This window comes from Myodes glareolus, chromosome 25 (genome assembly GCF_982192425.1).
Source record: "Myodes glareolus chromosome 25, mMyoGla1.1, whole genome shotgun sequence".
NCBI classification, from domain to species: Eukaryota; Metazoa; Chordata; class Mammalia; order Rodentia; family Cricetidae; genus Myodes; species Myodes glareolus.
The window spans coordinates 9997710-10015758 of NC_142050.1; the positions used below are offsets into that span (position 1 = coordinate 9997710).

Below are 18049 nucleotides of genomic sequence, written 5' to 3' on the forward strand. Positions count from 1 at the left end.
CAAAATTGCAAGGATGGAACTCCCCCAGATCTCGTAATTAAGGAAGGCCTCTAAGATGCAGCCCTAACTCTTAGTCCTACACATGGTTAGGACTTGTGTTACTTGCTCTGAATAGGCTAACCTAATTTTAGAAACTGACCAGTAAATTTAGTGGCACGATGCTTTTTCCTGGCCTTGGTCCAATTAGTCTCACTGGAGTAGCAAAAGGTGGAGCTGAAAGTAGGGCTTAAGGATCAAGGACCTCATTCCATCTTCAACTTTCAGTATTTGAGATAGTAGGAAAAGATTACATCTAAGCAGGGCATCAGAAAGTGACCTAGTGCACAGTCAAAGATCACAGCACTTTGTGCATTTGTTAGACTTTCTTCATGTGTTATATCCACATGTTAAAAATTCCACATTTTAGCATTAAAAAAGTTCGGACTTGTATTTAGGTATATACCTTATATATACATAAATATATATGATCATTTTATATAATTTGATATTTATGTAATTTGATAATTGACTATATCTTACATATACATAAATACATATATATAATTTATTTTAATAAAATAAAATCTAGAATCTTCAAGTGAAAGAAAAAGCAATATTTATCACTAATTTCTTTGATTTAATAAAGTTTTAATTTTCTAAACTTATAGTTGATTGAACATGTTCATGCATCCTCACCAACAGCTGGGCATCTCCACCTCTTATATTTCTGGTATAAATTACTTGGACTCTGTGCTTTTTTCTTTTTTTATTGATTTTATTGAGCTCTACACTTTCATCTGCTCCCCTCTCTTTCTCTCCCCTCCCCTTCTACCTTCTCACATATTCCCCATGCTCCTAATTTACTCAGGAGATCTTGTCTCTTTCTACTTCCCATGTAGATTGGATCCATGTATGTCTCTCTTAGGGTCCTCTTTATGTTCTAAGTTCTCTGGGATTGTGATTTGTAGGCTGGTTTTCTTTGCTTTATGTTTAAAAACCACTTATGAGTGAGTACATGTGATAGTTGTCGTTATGGGTCTGGGTTACCTCACTCAATATGATGCTTTCTAGCTCCATCCATTTGCGTGCAAATTTCAAGATGTCATTATTTTGAAACCAGCTTGATAAGTCCTTTGCTAAGTAGCTCCTAATGGGTTGCTCTGGCCAAGGAACCATTAACCTTCAATCTCTCAGAGGCAACAGCTGGAGTAATGAACTTATATCTGGGACTTCTTTACAGGGTACATCCTATGTAGCTTTGTCAGATATTATTAGATCATTAATCTTGTCCTGAACTTTGCCTTTGGACCACTTTTCTTTGGCCTTGTCTACAGACTTGCTCACTGGTACTTTATCTTTACTGGCCAACTTTCAAATATCTTTCTTGTAGTTCTTATTCAATATGACAAAGCCCAAAAAGCAGCCCCAAACACTGAATGAAGTCTTCCTAAGATGTTGGACCAAAAAAATATTTTCTTAGGAGAATGCTCTTCAGTCACATCTATTTTCTCTAAAAGATGTAACTCCCCTTTTTTGTAGAGATTTACTTTATGTATGAGTGTTTGTCTACACAAATGTACATGTAACATGTGTGTGTCATACTGCTGATAGCAGAAGAAAGCATCAGAACTCCTAGAAGAAAGTTACAGATGTTTTGAGTTGCCTGGTTGCTGGGAATTGAATCCGTGTCTTCCACAAGTACTCTTAGACTATAGCCCCTGATAATTTCTTTTATGTGGGTGAATAGAATTAATACTAAGTCACTGTCTTAGTTAGGTTTGCTATAACAGTGAAGAACCAACATGACCAAATAACTTGGGGGAAAAAAGTGTTTATTCAGTTTTCATTTTCACATCACAGTTCATCAAAGCAAGTCAGGAGATAAACTCAAGCAGGGTAAGACATAGAGCCAAGAGCTGATAAGAAAGTGATGGAGGAGTGCTACCTACTGGCTTGCTCAGTCCACAGGGCTGAATGTCTCAGCTGGTCTTCAGTATATGCTGGAATCCCAGAACAGTAGCCTCAAATACTGCTGAAGGAATGGACTTGCTAGCAATGTGAGGACAAGGAGAAAAAGAGCAAAGGCTTCCTTCTTCCACATTCTTATTTAGGCTTCCAACAGAATGAGAGGCCCAAGTTAAAAGTGTGTCTTCTTGCCTCAAGACCCAAATTAAAGTTGTATATCTTCCCACCTCAAAAGTCCAGATTAAAAGTGAATATACCTACTTCAAATTAGAAAAAAGATCCTTCTCTTCACACAAAGGGGTGTAGGGACTTGCTTATTTCATAACTTGTATAACAGAAACAGTGAGACAAAAAACAAATATCTCTTCTGTATTTTTTTAAAATCCTTTGACTATACATTAGCTTAATTTCTGTTTCCATGATAAAAGCAACTTAAGAGAGAAAGCTTACTCTGGCTTACACCAGAGAGGATATAGTCCATCACAGCAGGGAAGGTATCTCATCAGGAACATGAGAGCATCCCTTGCATTGCATCAGACTGCAGTAACACAGAGAGAAGAGCAAGTGGGTATAAACTATAAAACTTCAAAGCCTACACCCGCAACATACTTCATTCAGTAAGGCTCTACTCCTAAAGGCTCCGGAATCTTTTTTTAATTAATTTAATTATTTATTAAAAATTTCCACCTCCTTCCCACCTCTCTTTTCCCTCCCGCTCTCTACCTCCCCCTCCCTCTCTAGTCCTAAGAGCAGTCACGGTTCCCTGCCCCGTGAAGTCCAAGGTCCTCCCCACTCCATCCAGGTCTATAAAGGTGAGCATCCAAACAAACCAGGATGCCACAAAGTCATTCCATGCAGTAGAATCAAAATCCAGTGCCATTGTCCTTGGCTTCTCAGTCAGCCTTCATTGCCAGACACATTCAGAGTATACTGTTTGATCACATGCTCCATCACTCCCAGTCCAGCTGGCTTTGGTGAACTCCCATTAGATCAGTCCCACTGTCTCAGTGGGTGGATGCACCCCTCGTGGTCCTGACTTCCTTGATCATATTCTCACTCCTTCTGCTCCTCATTTGGACTTTGAGGGCTCAGTCCAGTGTTCTAATGTGGGTCTCTGTCTCTATCTCCATCCATCGCCAGATGAAGGTTCTACTCAATTCACCTATAAAAAGGCTCCGGAATCTTACAAATTGTGCCATGAGCTGGAATGAAGGATATTTCCTAGTCAAACCACAATACGTGATATAGATGAATTATCTGATAATTTAACTTTTGGGGAAACCATGTTGCTTTCAATAGCATCTGAACTAATTTATGTCCTCAAAAGCAGTGTAGAAGGATACTTTTGTCCCCATCCTAACAAACATTTTAAAATATTTGTTTTCCTTTGTGTGCTAGCATTTATTTATTGTGAAAACCAAAGCAATAATTTCTTCTCCAAGCCATCAAAAATATAGTGGACAGTGGATTTTTATTAGATTTTTAATCAATGGTAAGTTTGGGTTTTTTCATTATTGTTATTTCTCAATGGCCATCTTTATAACAAAAATGCTTAAACTTTTGCATTCTTGTAGTATCTGTCAAGCTATACACAATATTTGTCTTCTTCATAATAGTAATCTGACAGAAGTAAGATAGATTCCTGAAGCATCGTCTTTCCCTGGTGACTAAGGATGTTGAATATTTCCTTCATGTTTTCTTTGTCCATTACTAACTTTCTTGTTCTGAGAAATTTCTGTTTATTTCATGAACAAAAAATTGATTGTACCTGGTTTATGGATATGCAGTGTTTTGCTCTTATTCTAGATCAATCATTGCTTATAAGTATAACTAACAAAAAATGTCTTCCATTCTATTGGCTATCCTCACTAATTTTTTTTTGCTTTGTTGGGAAAAAGTTGTTGTCTTTGTTTATCTCCAAAGATTAAAAAACCCATCTTAACCATGTTAAGCATATATTAACAGGCAATATATTAAAACTACAGAAATGAATAAAGCCATCATCAGAGAGAGTAGCATGTTGTATCAGTTTGTCACTTCCATGGAACATAACACAGAGAAATTGAGTCAAAGAAAGCAGCCTAAACATTTTCTTGTTGCCCTGAGTACTCCTGTGGCATAAAATAAGAATACAGATAGATTAAGTTGATACAGAGATGTGTGACTTTGTTCATGTTGATATAAGCAAGTCAGAGAAATTTTCCAAAATATTCAGAAGTAGATATTTTATAAATAAATGATCTAGAAGTGTAGACAGAAAGCAAAGAGACCTAATTTCAAATTCTAGCACTCATGCACATAGAAAGCCTGTCATATTAATACATGTGCCTAAAACACTAAGGAGCTCTGAATCTAGTCCGGGTCCCAATGATAGAACTCTGCTTTTACCGAATCCAGTGGAACCTGGTAGAGTGCCGGACCTGACACCTGAAAGCTTCCACTGGCTTCGAACACATGCACAGGTGCACACACCTGTGCACAGCTGTATATACATTGTTCTCACATATAACACACACACACACACGTTTTCTACTGTGAACACTACCTCTTATGGTTAAACTTTCTGGCAGATAATACATTCAACTAAGTCTTTATCCTTGAAAGTTTCCAATCAACTAAAGCATGGTTTATCCAAATAATTAGCTCTGTTTAAATAACTATTAGAGAGAGAGAGAGAGAGAGACAGAGACAGAGAGAGAGAGAGAGAGAGACAGACAGAGAGAGAGAAAGAGAGAGAGAGAGAGAGAGAGAGAGAGAGAGAGAGAGAGAGAACCTAACACCATAAACTGAGAAAAATACAACCTACCATGCTGAGGTAAAGTCAATATTGCAAATGGAAAATTTAAATTTTACCCAACTTATTCAACAACTCTCCCTAAAATTGTCTTGCCTTAAAAATCATCTGTTAATTCAGGCTATAATGTCTTCATTTCACTTAATGTAACACAGGCCTTGTCACAGTACGAAGTTATCAAAAATAGTTATTATGTCTTTGGACAAAAATAGGCAAACAACATTGGCAACAAGAACATGTGAAAGCTTAGCTCCCCTACAGAGACAGAGATTATATGTCTGGCTTCCTAAATACTAGAGGCAGTATTGGATTAGAAGTGTGCCATTGAAAGACTTCCAAATGCAGCTGGGTGCAGTCCAAGGTTCATATTTCCCAAATATACCTGATTCTCAGGAGGGAGGGAAGAGGGAGGTAGAAAATGCTTTATTTTTTCCTATTCATTATTGTGGGCGCATCTTTTGTGACTAGATGACACACGGAAATGGAATGCTTTTCCCAGAGTTATGATTTTCGCAGTCTTTTCTGACCTTGGGAAAAAAAATTTCAGGCTCTTCAAAACCATCAGTAAAAATCTCTTACACTTAGCTTTGAAGGTTTGTTTAATTGGCTAAGTGCCCTGAGACACTACATTAAAAAGCACTGGACAAGTGTAATGTTTCTTCCATTATTAAGTACAAGTTTAAAGAACAGTGAAACATTCATGTAAGATCTCTATCCAGACTGTCAATTGCCAGAACTATGTAGGTAGGGCAGAGAATACAGACGAGAAAGCAATCTACAGCAAGTATGTAATTGTATTCCTTTTAAATGTATGTGGAAATGAGGTGAGGCATGTAAGGGTACACATCAAGATACTGTGATGGAACAGTCCATTCCCAAGAGAAAGAGGTAATGCTACAAATGTTTAGGTTTTAAAACAATTTTGCATTAAATTGTAATTATGGATATAAGACATTCATTTATTTTAAGTCAGCACATGAAGTAATGGGCTTCATTATGGCATTTTCATAATTTTCCCCATTTGTCTCTCTTCCCCAGGGCCCTTTCTTCTTCCTGTGCCTCACTCTGTTTCTCCTCTTCTTACTATGTGGCCGTTTGGTTTTCTGTCACATGTATTTTGTTCATCTTTCATTTCTGTCTGTCTCTCTTCCCTTAAGACCACTTCTCCTTTCATGTTCCCCTTTGTGTGCTTCATAACCCCCACACTCCCAAAATACATATACATGTATGAAGATTATCTGCATATGAGAAGAAAATATGGCTTTTGTCTTTTTGAACCTGGAGTATTATACTTAGCATGAACATTTCCAGCTTTATCCATGTTTCTGTAAATGTCACTGTTTCATTATTTATGGCCATATAATATAATATAACCTGTACTGTTTGTGCAGATACCACATTTCCTTTATGCATTTATCTGTTTTTTTTTATATCTAGGCTGGTTTCATTTCTTGGGTATTGTTAACTGAAGTTAACAGAATTGTAACAAATGTGAATGTGTAAGTATTTCTGTGATAGTATCTATAGTCCTTTGAGCATTTACCAGGAATGGTACAACTGTATCACACAGTAATTCTATTTTTTTGGTTTTGGAGAAACATCCATAATGATTTTAATAAAGATTCAAACAGCTTGAAATCACACCAACAGGGAAGAAATTTCACTCTTCTCCCACATCTATACCAGAATTTGAAGTCATTTGTTACCTTGATGATGTTCATTAGAGGTGAAATGATGTATCAAGGTAGTTTTAGTCTTTATTTCCCAAATAAGGATATTAGCAAGAGTTCTCTAAAGAAACAAAATTGATAATATATATATATATATATTATCACATGTATATGGTTTATTAGACTCTATTTACAGGACGTTGTTCAGGTAGTCCAACAATGGATGTTTCACAAAAGAAAGACCGAGATTCTGAGGGTGGCTCAGTCCACACAGTTAGATACCTTTATAGTCCCAGTCTGATGCTGGAGTCCTGGAGGATTCTGGGAGAAGCACTGATTTTCAGTCTGTGTTGAGATAGCGAAGAAGCTAGGTTTAATATATAACCAGTAAGAGGGAGAACAATCAGACTTTAAAAAGCAAAACTTCTTTTTTTCTAGACTTTTATGTGCCTTGCTAACAGAAAGTGTGGTCTGGGTTTAGGACATGTCTTGTTTTAAGTAAATTTAATCAGAAAATACCCACAGGACTTGCCATCAAATTGGTTTTTAACTGAATCCAGATGACAATCAAGATTAGCCATCACCTTTACAATTTTATAGATATTTATTTGCCATTTGCATTTTCTCTTATGAAGAGAAATCTCTATTCCATTCATTAACAAATTTATCTATTAGAAGATAGATCAATACCTTCTTCAGTTACCATCAGAGTGGCTTCCTCTGGCAGCAGATGAGAGTGGGTACAGATATTATGCAGAGAATTGAAATTGGAATTCTCCATCAGATCTCTACCTTTAGAGATCTGGGAACCTCACAGAAGAGGGAGAGGAATGATTGAAGGGGTCAGAAGGGATGGTAGACACCAGGAGAACATAGCCCACTGAACTAAGCAAGGCTCAATGGGTTCATTAAGAATAAAGACACAAACACAAGGAGGACATGGCTCTGTACCAGGTCCTCTGTGTGTATGTTGTGATTGTTAGCTTGCTGCTTTTGTAGGACACCTGACAGTGGGAGCTGGTAGATCTCTAATCCCTTTGCCTGTTGTTGTGACTCTTCCACTATTCTGTTGCCTCGTCCAGCATCAGATGAGAACTTTAGCCTTGTCTTACTATATCTTGATCTGTCTTGCTAGCAGCTGTCAAGCGTCTCTTGGAAGCTTGTGCTTTTCTGAAGAGGATAGAGAGGAGAGAGGATCTTGGAGGAGGGGAAGAAGTTGGGAGGAGTGAGGGAGGGAAAATTGGTTGGGATGTATTGTATGAGGGGAGAATCTCTTTTCAATAAAAAGAAATCACTAAAAAGAAGATTCATTTCATTAGCCTTTAATTCTCACAGATTTTTTAAAATTATGTAAAAGATCAAATAAAAAAGAATGACAAGTCTTACTGTCTCACATATGTATAAAACAACCTCAGCAGAGAGAATAGGAAAATAGCACTGTCCTAAGTAACAGTGTAAAGAGAGGAATCTAAGACTATACAAAAGAACTGCACATAAACTTTGCAGTTAGCTAATAATCTTTTCGCAGTGAGCTTATGGTTCCTATTTTTTCCTACATGTAAATTGATAAGGAACATTTCAGTTCCTACCTTTGGACTATGAACTTACAAATTGGTGAGTTAAGTTGCTAGAATAAATTACAAAAGCTGGAGATATCAGTGGAACTCATGTTTGCTTCATAAATTTTTAGGCAGAGACTATAGATGGAGGTTTGCACATCAGTGAGCATCTGAGTTACTTTCCTGTTATTATGATAAAATGCCCTCACAACATCAACTTAGGCAACAGTATTATTTCATCTCAGAGAATGAGGTTCCAGTCCATCATGGTGCAAAAGTCACAGCAACAAGAACTTAAAATGCTAAAATTGTATACCAAGTTAAGAAGCAGGTAACAATGAATGCTTGTGCCCAGCCTCCTCTATTCTTTTTAACAATTCCAGGGCCCCATCTTAGGGAATGGCAACAACTACCTTTAAAAAGCATGTTTCTCCTCCTTCAATTAGAAGGATCAACATAATTTCTCAGAACCAAGAGGCCAAATAATCAATCACATGTGTGCCAAGAGAGTTGTCTCCTAATATTTCAGAATTCATAAAGGTGAAAAGTAACACTAAATTTCACAGTTAGTATAAATATATCTGGTTTTTGCTCTGTCACCAAGAAAATCAAAAGTCAACATGGTGTAAAGACAGTGCTCTATGAGATGCTGAGAAGAAAGTATATTCTTTTCTGTTTGGGTAGAATGTTCTATAGATGTCTGTTAGGTCCATTTGGTTCATTTCATCTGTTAGTTCTCTTATTTCTCTGTTTAGTTTCTGTCTGGTTGACCTGTCCATTGGTGAGAGAGGAGTGTTGAAATCACCCACAATTAGAGTGTGGGGTTTGATATATGTTCTCAGTTCTACTAATGTTTCTTTTACATATGTTGGTGCTTTTATATTAGGGCATGGATATTCAGGATTGAGACGTCCTCCTGATGAATTGTTCCTGATATGAGTATACAGTGTCTATCTCTGTCTCTTCTGATTGATTTTAGTTTGAAATCAATTTTGTTAGATATTAGTATAGCAACACCCGCTTGTTTCTTTGATCCATTTAACTGGAAAACCTTTTCCCAACCCTTTACTCTGAGGTAGTGTTTATCTTTGTGTTTGAGGTGTATTTCTTGTAGGCAGCAGAATGTTGGATCCTGATTTCGTACCCATTCTCTTAACCTGTGGCTTATTATAGGTGAATTGAGTCCATTGATATTAAGTGATATTAATGACCAGACAGAAAACTTAACAGAGAAATAAGAGAACTAACAGATGTAATGAACCAAATGGACCTAACAGACATCTATAGAACATTTCACCCAAACAGAAAAGAATACACCTTCTTCTCAGCATCTCATGGAACCTTCACAAAAATTGATCACATAATTGGTAACAAAGCAAACATCCATAGACATAAAGAAAGTGTAGTAATCACCTGTGTACTATCAGATCACCATGGAATAAAGTTAGAATTCAACAACAATTCTAACCCCAGAAAGCCTACAAACTCATGGAAACTGAACAGTCACCTACTGAACCATCCCTGGGTCAAGGAAGAAATAAAAAGAGAAATTAAAGTCTTCCTTGAATTCAATGAAAAAAAAAGACACAACATACCCAAATCTATGGGACACTATGAAAGCAGTGCTAAGAGGAAAGTTCATAGTACTAAGGGCCCACATAAAGAAAACGGAGAAAGCACACATTAGAGACTTAACTGCACACCTGAAAGCTCTGGAAAAAAAAGAAGCAGACTCACCAAGGAGGAGTAGAAGACTGGAAATAATCAAATTGATGGCTGAAATCAACAAAATTGAAACAGAAAATAATACAAAGAATCAATGAAACAAAAAGCTGGTTCCTGGAGAAAATCAACAAGATTGATAAACACCTATCCAAACTAATCAAACAGAAGAGAGAGAGCATGCATATTAACAAGATCAAAAATGAAAAGGGGGACATAATCACAGACACAGAAGAAATTCAGAGAATCATTAGACCTCACTACAAAAGCCTGTATGCCACAAAATTGGAAAATGTGGAAGAAATGGACACTTTTTTAGATAAATACCATATACCAAAATTAAGTCAAGACCAGATGAGCAGTTTAAATAGACCTGTAAGTCGCGAGAAAATAGAAGCTGTCATCAGAAACCTCCCGACCAAAAAAAGCCCTGGCCCAGATGGTTTCAATGCTGAATTCTATCAGATCTTCCAAGTGAAGTTAATACCTTTACTCCTTAATGTGTTTCACAAAATAGAAACAGAAGAGACATTCCCTAACTCCTTTTATGAAGCTACAGACATGCTGATACCCAAAACACACAAAGACTTAACCAAGAAAGAGAATTACAGACCAATCTCACTCATGAACATTGATGCAAAAATTCTCAATAAAATACTCACAAACAGAATCCAAGAACACATCAAAAAATTATACATTACGATCAAGTAGGCTTCATCCCAGAAACGAAGGGCTGGCTCAACATACAAAAATCAATCAATGTAATCCATCATATAAATAACCTGAAGGAAAAAAAACCATATGATCATTTCATTAGATGCTGAAAAAGCATTTGACAAAATTCAATACCCCTTTATGATAAAGGTCTTGGAAAGATTAGGGATACAAGGTTCATTCGTAAATATAATAAAAGCAATACACAGCAAGCCAAAAGCTAACATTAAATTAAATGGAGAGAAACTCAAAGCCATCCCACTAAAATCAGAAACAAGACAAGGCTGCCCACTCTCTCAATACCTCTTCAATATAGTGCTTGAAGTTCTAGCAATAGCAATAAGACAGCATAAAGAGTTCAAGGGGATTCGAACTGGAAAGGAAGAAATCAAACTTTCATTATTTGCAGATGATATGATAGTGTACATAAACGACCAGAAAAACTCTACCAGAGAACTCCTACAACTGATCAACACCTTTAGTACTGTGACAGGATACAAGATCAATTCCATAAAATTAGTTGCCCTCCTATACACAAAGAACAAGATACAGAGAGGGAAATCAGAGAAACATCACCTTTCAGGACAGTCACAAATAGCATAAAGTATCTTGGGGCAACTCTAACCAAGGAAGTGAAAGATCTAATTGACAAGAACCTTAAGGTTTTAAAGAAAGAAATTGAAGAAGATACCAGAAAATGGAAAAATCTCCCATGCTCTTGGATTGGGAGGATCAACATAGTAAAAATGGCAATTCTACCAAAAGCAATCTATAGACTCAATGCAATCCCCATCAAAATCCCAAAAAAATTCTTCACAAATCTTGAGAGAACAATAATCAACTTTATACGGAAAACCAAAAAACCCAGGATAGCCAAAACAATTTTATACAATAAAAGTACTGCCAGAGGCATTACCATCCCTGACTTCAAACTCTATCACAGAGCTACAGTAATGAAAACTGCTTGGTATTGGCAAAAAAAACAGAGATGTTGACCAATGGAATCAAATAGAAAACCCAGATATTAATCCTCAAACCTATGAACAACTGATTTTCAACTTAAGGAGCTAAAACTATACAATAGAAGAAAGAAAGCATCTTTAACAAATGGTGCTGGCATAACTGGATGTCAACCTGTAGAAGAATAAAAATAGATTCATATCTATCACCATGCACAAAACTCAAGTCCAAATGGATTAAAGACCTCAATATTAATCTGACCACATTGAACCTGATAGAAGAGAAAGTGGGAAGTAGTCTATAAGACATGGGCACAGGAGACAACTTCCTAAATAGAACCCCAGTAGCACAGACAGTAGAGAATCGATGAATAAATGGGACCTCCTTAAATTGAGAAGTTTCTGTAAAGCAAAGGACACTGTCAGTAAGACAAAAAGGCTCCCTTCTGACTGGGAGAAGATATTCATCAATCCTTCATCAGACAAAGGTCTGTCTCCAAAATATACAAAGAACACAAGAAACTAGACACTAAAACTCTAATTAACCCAATTAAAAAATGGGGTACTGATCTGAACAGACAATTCACAACAGATGAACTTCGAATGGCCAAAAGGCACTTAAGGTCATGCTCAACCTCCTTAGCGATCAGGGAAACCAAATCAAAACTTCTATGAGATACCATCTTACACCTGTAAGTAGAGCTAAACTCAAAAACACCAATGATAGCCTATGCTGGAGAGGATGTGCAGAGGGGGGAACACTCATCCATTGTTGGTGGGAAGACAAACTTGTGCAGCCACTGTGGAAATCAGTGTCGGTTTCTCAAGAAACTGGGAGTCAACCTACCTCAGGAACCAGCAATTCCACTCTTGAGAATACCCCCAAGAGATGTCCTATCATACTACAAAAGCATTTGTTCAACTATGTTCATAGCTGCACTATTTGTAATAGCCAGAACCAGGAAACTACCTAGGTGCCCCTCAATAGAAGAATGGTTAAAGAAGGTGTGGAATATATACACTTTAGAGTTTTACTCAGTGGTAAAAATCAATGACATCTTGAATTTTGCATGCAAATGGATGGAAATAGAAAATGCTTTATTGAGTGAGGTAACCCAGACCCTGAAAGAGGAATATGGTATGTAGTCACTCATAAGTGGATTCTAGCCATAATTAAAGGACATTGAGCCTATAATTCGTGATCCTATAGAAGCTAAATAAGAAGGTGACCCCAAAGAAAATCATATACTTATCCTCCTGGATGTTGGAAGTAGACAAAATTGCCAGGCAAAACTTGCGTGCATGGGGGATGGGGGTAGATGTAAGGGGAGATGGGTAGAGATAAGGGAGAAGGGGAGGATTCAGGAGAGCTTGGGGTAATGGGATGGGTGGGATGGAGGAAGGGTGGATATGGGTGGTGGGAAGTAAATATCTTAATTAAGGTAGCCATTTTAGGGTTCGCAAGAGACTTGACTCTAGAGGGGTTCCCAGGTCCAAGGAGAGGTCCCCACATTGTTCCTTGGACAGCTGAGATGAGAGTGACTGAACTGGCCTTGTCCCATACACACACTGATGAATATCTTGCATATCACCATAGAACCTTCATCTGACGATGGATGGAGATAGAGGCAGAGACCAACATTGGAACACTGGACTGAGCTCCCAAGGTCCAAATGAGGTGCAGAAGGAGGGAGAACATAAGCAAGGAAGTCAGGATCATGAGGGGTGTGCCCACCCACTGAGACAGTGAGACTGATCTAATGGGAGCTCACCAAGGCCAGCTGGATTGGGAGTGATGAAGCATGTGATCAAAATGAACACTCTATGTGGCTGGCAATGAAGGCTGACTGAGAAGCCAAGGACAATGGCACTGAGTTTTGATTCTACTGCATGGACTGGCTTTGTGGGACCCTGGTTTGTTTGGATGCTTACCTGTATATACCTGGATGGAGGGGGGACGACCTTGGACTTCCCATGGGGCAGGGAACCCTGACTGCTCTTGGGACTAGAGAGGAAGGAGGAGGTGGGGAGGGGGAGGGAAAAAGGAGGCGGGGAGGATGTGGAAATTTTTAATAAATAAATAGATTAAAATGAATAAATAAATAAATAAAATAACCAAAACTGGATAAAACCTAGATGTATGTGAAAGATAGAATAGATTAAAAAATGTGCTACTTTCACATAGTAAATTATTACTTAGTTGTTAAAAATGACATCATAAATATACAGACAAATGGATGGAGCTAAAAAAAAAGTCAACCTGAGTGAGCAACCCTCATATGAAAAGATAAATATAATATATATTGGCTTATATTTAGCTATTATTTGTTTAAAAATGAAAACCAGCTATAGTCCATATTCTCACAAAGGTTGGGTATAAAGGAAGGGATTAGGAAAATACATGGATCTTCTTGGAAGGGGGAAATAGAACTTCATTTTTTCCTAATAACAGCTTTGGATGCATTTCCATTCATTGCTTGTGTATTTATCTCATGTAAATATTCCATCTACTGGGCACAAATATAGCTGTGGATGATCAGGAATATGATTTCTGCCTAAATGTATAATTTTGATGAAAAGAGGTAATTCTAGCTTATTTTACATTTCTTAGATTGGCATAGAATTCTGAGTTACAAAGACAGCCTTTTACCCATACAGCTACTTTAGACTCAGAACAAATTCAAAGCCGGCTGGTTGCCTGTGGGGACAAATACAGGAGGTCATTTTTTCAGGTGTCGTTTGTTGTTGATATGAGGTCAGAGCTTGAAGCAAATTTAGTCTGCATGTACTCTCTACCACTCAAGTTCCAGTTAATAATTGTTATTGTTAAGTCTTGAATTCCAGCTTCATTTTCTTCCTGTGAACCCTAAGCATCTGAGCTATGTGCAAGGCTAAGCATTATTCACTGGCTGGTCAACACAAGCTCCTTAGTCTAATAGAAACTGCATGACATATCTTGTGATTTGAGAAGGATCAGGTCTTGAGAATGTAACTTATAATTGTTTAGAGTTTGACTGTAAAAGGAAGAGTAGATGAAGGGTGTAGAGAAAGATGTAGAAAGATGCAGAGCTACTCAGAGAACCTGTTGAGTAGAGCAAGGAGAAAGGATGTAGAGCTATTAGGAAGCTGTGAAGAAAGATTTTTCAGAGAGGATTTTTTTCAAGATAAAGTACAGAAAAAGTTACCATCCGAGTATATCTATGTTTTCATATTTTTTCCTCACATAGAAGACAGAAGACATCTAACCTTTATATAGCTAAGAGCTATTCCTAAGTAGTCATCGCATTCATGAATTATTTTACATACAATAGTGCTGACTGGGGTTTGCCCCCATTAAGTCAGTCATACCTAATAAAGTCTATAGAGAGATGGAGTTCCAGCTGACCATCCCTTGTCACCAAACCATGCTTCCAGTACTAGGGACTAGGCAACATCCTATTGAGTTGTTGGCTAAAACAGTTCCATGGAAATCACCAAACGACCCAGGGTGCCTTTCTGATAAAATAGTAGGTTTCTTTCTGCACACTGGTAGCTAAACTCCATTGCTGAAGACAACAACCACAGAACTCATTGACCATGAAGAGGTCAAACTGGTGCCTACATAGAACCTTCACTCCACTCTTCTAGTGTCTATGACATTGAAAGGTACTCTGCAGGCTACCAAAAGAGAAAAGGAAAAACCCAACCACAAAACTCTTGATTTATAATCTTTCCTGGCTTCAAAATATGTTAGGGAAATAGTGGCACAGACCTTGTGGAAGCAACCAACTGATATCTGACTTGACTTAAAGTCTACCCCATAATATGGAATCCATACCTGGCACTGCTTGGCTGACCAAGAACCAGAGTCTAGATAAGCCAGAGTCCTAGGGTAAATCCAAATACTACTGTTCTAAACAAAAATAGTAGCAATAAAATGACTCCTAATGGTATTCTGTTACACTCATAAATCAGTGCCTTATTCAGCCATAATTAGAGAGTCTTTCTCCTGCAGCAGATGGGAACAGAGAGACCCACAGACAGACCTTATGCCGAAATAGAGATAGATAGATCGATAGGTAGATAGATGGATAGATAGACAGACAGACAGATAGATAGATACCTTAGAATATACAGCTCTAAATGAGATGTCACCATCAAAGCCTCCCCTCAGAGATCAGGGAATCCAGTGTAAGAGGAAGCAGAATGAATAGGGAGAAAGAAGAGATAGAAGACACCAAGAGAGCATGACTGCCTAAAAAATTGAGCAGCTCATATGAACTCCAAGAGAATGAAATAGCAAGGATAAGACCAACAAGGACTTCAGGTCCTCTGCATATATATTATAGTTTTAAGATTAGTCTTTTGACAGGACTCCAGAATGAGTGACTGAGTGGGTCTCTGATTCTTGTGTCTTCTCCTGGGGCTCCTTTCCTTGTGTTGATTTGCCTTGTCTGACTTCAACGTGATGGCTTTTGTTGTATCTGATTGTAGTTTTATTACATTATTTTTTATTACATACTGTATTTCATTATTATTACATTTTATATTATAATAATATTATCTTTTGGATGTCTGTTCTGTTCTAATGAGAAACAGAAAGGGAGTAGATCCACATTGGAGGAGAAGTAGGGAAGAACTGGGAGGAATAGAGAGAAGGGAAATTGTAAACAGGATATATTGTATGAGCATTGAATCTATTTTAAATAAGTGGGAAAATGTAATCATAAAAATAAAAAATTCTTGATGAGTTCTTTTTTAAATAAAAATAAATGGAAGTTGTTAGTGGGGGTTGAAAATGCCTGGGTGAGTGTATTCTAGGTTCTCTGCATACATGGTACAGTTGCTCAACTTTGGGTTTGTGTGGGGACTCCTAACAGTGGGAGGAGTAGAGTATGTCTGACTCATTCGCCTACAGGTGGGAACCTTTTCCTCATAATATATTGCCTCATCCAACCTTGATATGAGGGTTTGTGTCTAGTTTTATTGCATCTTAATATGACATGTTGGGCTGGTATCACTGGATGGCCTGTTCTTTTCTGGAGGCAAAGAGAGAGAAAGAAATGGATCTTGGGGAGAGGGGATGTAGTGGCAAATGGGGAGAAGGGAAAAAAGTCTCCAGTCTGAAGGTGCTATATAAGAAAAAATGTAAAGAAAAAGAAAGAATATAATTACAGTGACCAAAATGTCTGAGAACTGAAATGGAAATTTAAAGAGAAAGAATATGTAGAAAGTGATGTCTGCATTTTGCCTTGAAAAACTTGCTCCTGTCTTGACTTTACTTGGAAGTCTTTTATTATCACTATTGCTGAAGTGTGACATCACAATCAGCATCCCAGTTTCATGTTCTTCTCCATGATATACAGCAATAGAACTCATCAAGATATATACTTCATTCTTCAATTCTTAATTTTCTCCTCAGCAAATCTGAGGTGGCTCTTGGGTCTCCTTAACGTCATGCTGTTTGGCAACTCATGTTCTGTCCTTCCAACATATTTATAGAGTATGAAAAATAATAAGTGTTCCAGGGTTTCAGTTGTTGTAATGTATGACCATTTTAAATAGAAAATTGTTTGAAAATGGTTCATGACATAAGCCAACTATCTTTATAGTGTTTGGTTTTTTAGAGATGATGTGTGGCCTTCCAGTTTCCACCAGCTGTCATCGGATCCAAAACAGGAAAGTGTTCTGAAACTTCCTTCACAGAGAGTGATGTGGCCTTAGTCAAAATCTGCTAAGGAACAGTAGCAGATGGAAATGGTTTCTGACTATTTGTGATCTATTTGTAGGAGAGTTTGCCAAGAACTCTGCACATCCAACCTAAAATCTCTTCTCTGACCTTATGTCTCATTATCTGATAATTCCAAATATCCTTTGCTTTGGCTTTCCCATTTTAATTACTCACATGTAAACTGTACTCTTATCATGGTCAATTTTCAAGCAGTCACTCTGATTTTCTTCCTACCTTGCAACCCATATGCTCAAAACATATTGCACTACTAACAATTCACATTAATATGATATTCATGTTCATTCAAGTAATAATATTCATATATCGGCTATTTCAGGGATTTATAAGACACCAAAAATAAATTTAAAGGGCCATAACTACCTTGAAAGTAAATTTATCATTTATAGGGAGAATCAGATAATATGACAAGAAATGTGTGTTGTTTAGAATCATCAGTGCTGGAAGAGAGATGATAAAAATGATATTCACTCATTTCTATAGTCATCCAAAAGTGAACAAAGCATCATGATGGTCTACTGGAATACAACAATAAGCAAAACAATACTAATTGGTCCATACCTTATTGCTCTTACACCAGGAAAGGAGGATGAAGAGTGGAGTTACAAAACATAGATATAATCATCCACACATGTACATCTGTTCTTTCATAATTTAAAAAGTTTGACAAGTGCAAAAATAAATTGGATAATTCTGAGAAAATGATATTTGGACTAAAATGTGAAATTCTAACAGGAAGTGATTATATATAAAATAAGAAAGCAAATGTATAAATTATCAGAAGCAAAAAAGTTACAAGTCATTTAGAGAACTGAAAAGGCAGATACATAATTGAATTACAGTGTATTTTTTTCTATTAAACTTATTTAAGTTGAGTTCTCCCATGACTCAATCTTTTTCCTGCGTTCATATCTACCATCTCAATATTTACTAAATATTGGTGTATGAGAAACTAGCAC

The 18049-nt window shown here is 37.2% G+C and overlaps 1 pseudogene; it reads right to left on the reverse strand.

The window, feature by feature from the left end:
- Positions 1-661: 661 nt before the first annotated feature.
- LOC148117827 (small ribosomal subunit protein eS25 pseudogene) overlaps positions 662-18049 on the reverse strand; it is a 44475-nt pseudogene continuing 27087 nt past the window's right edge.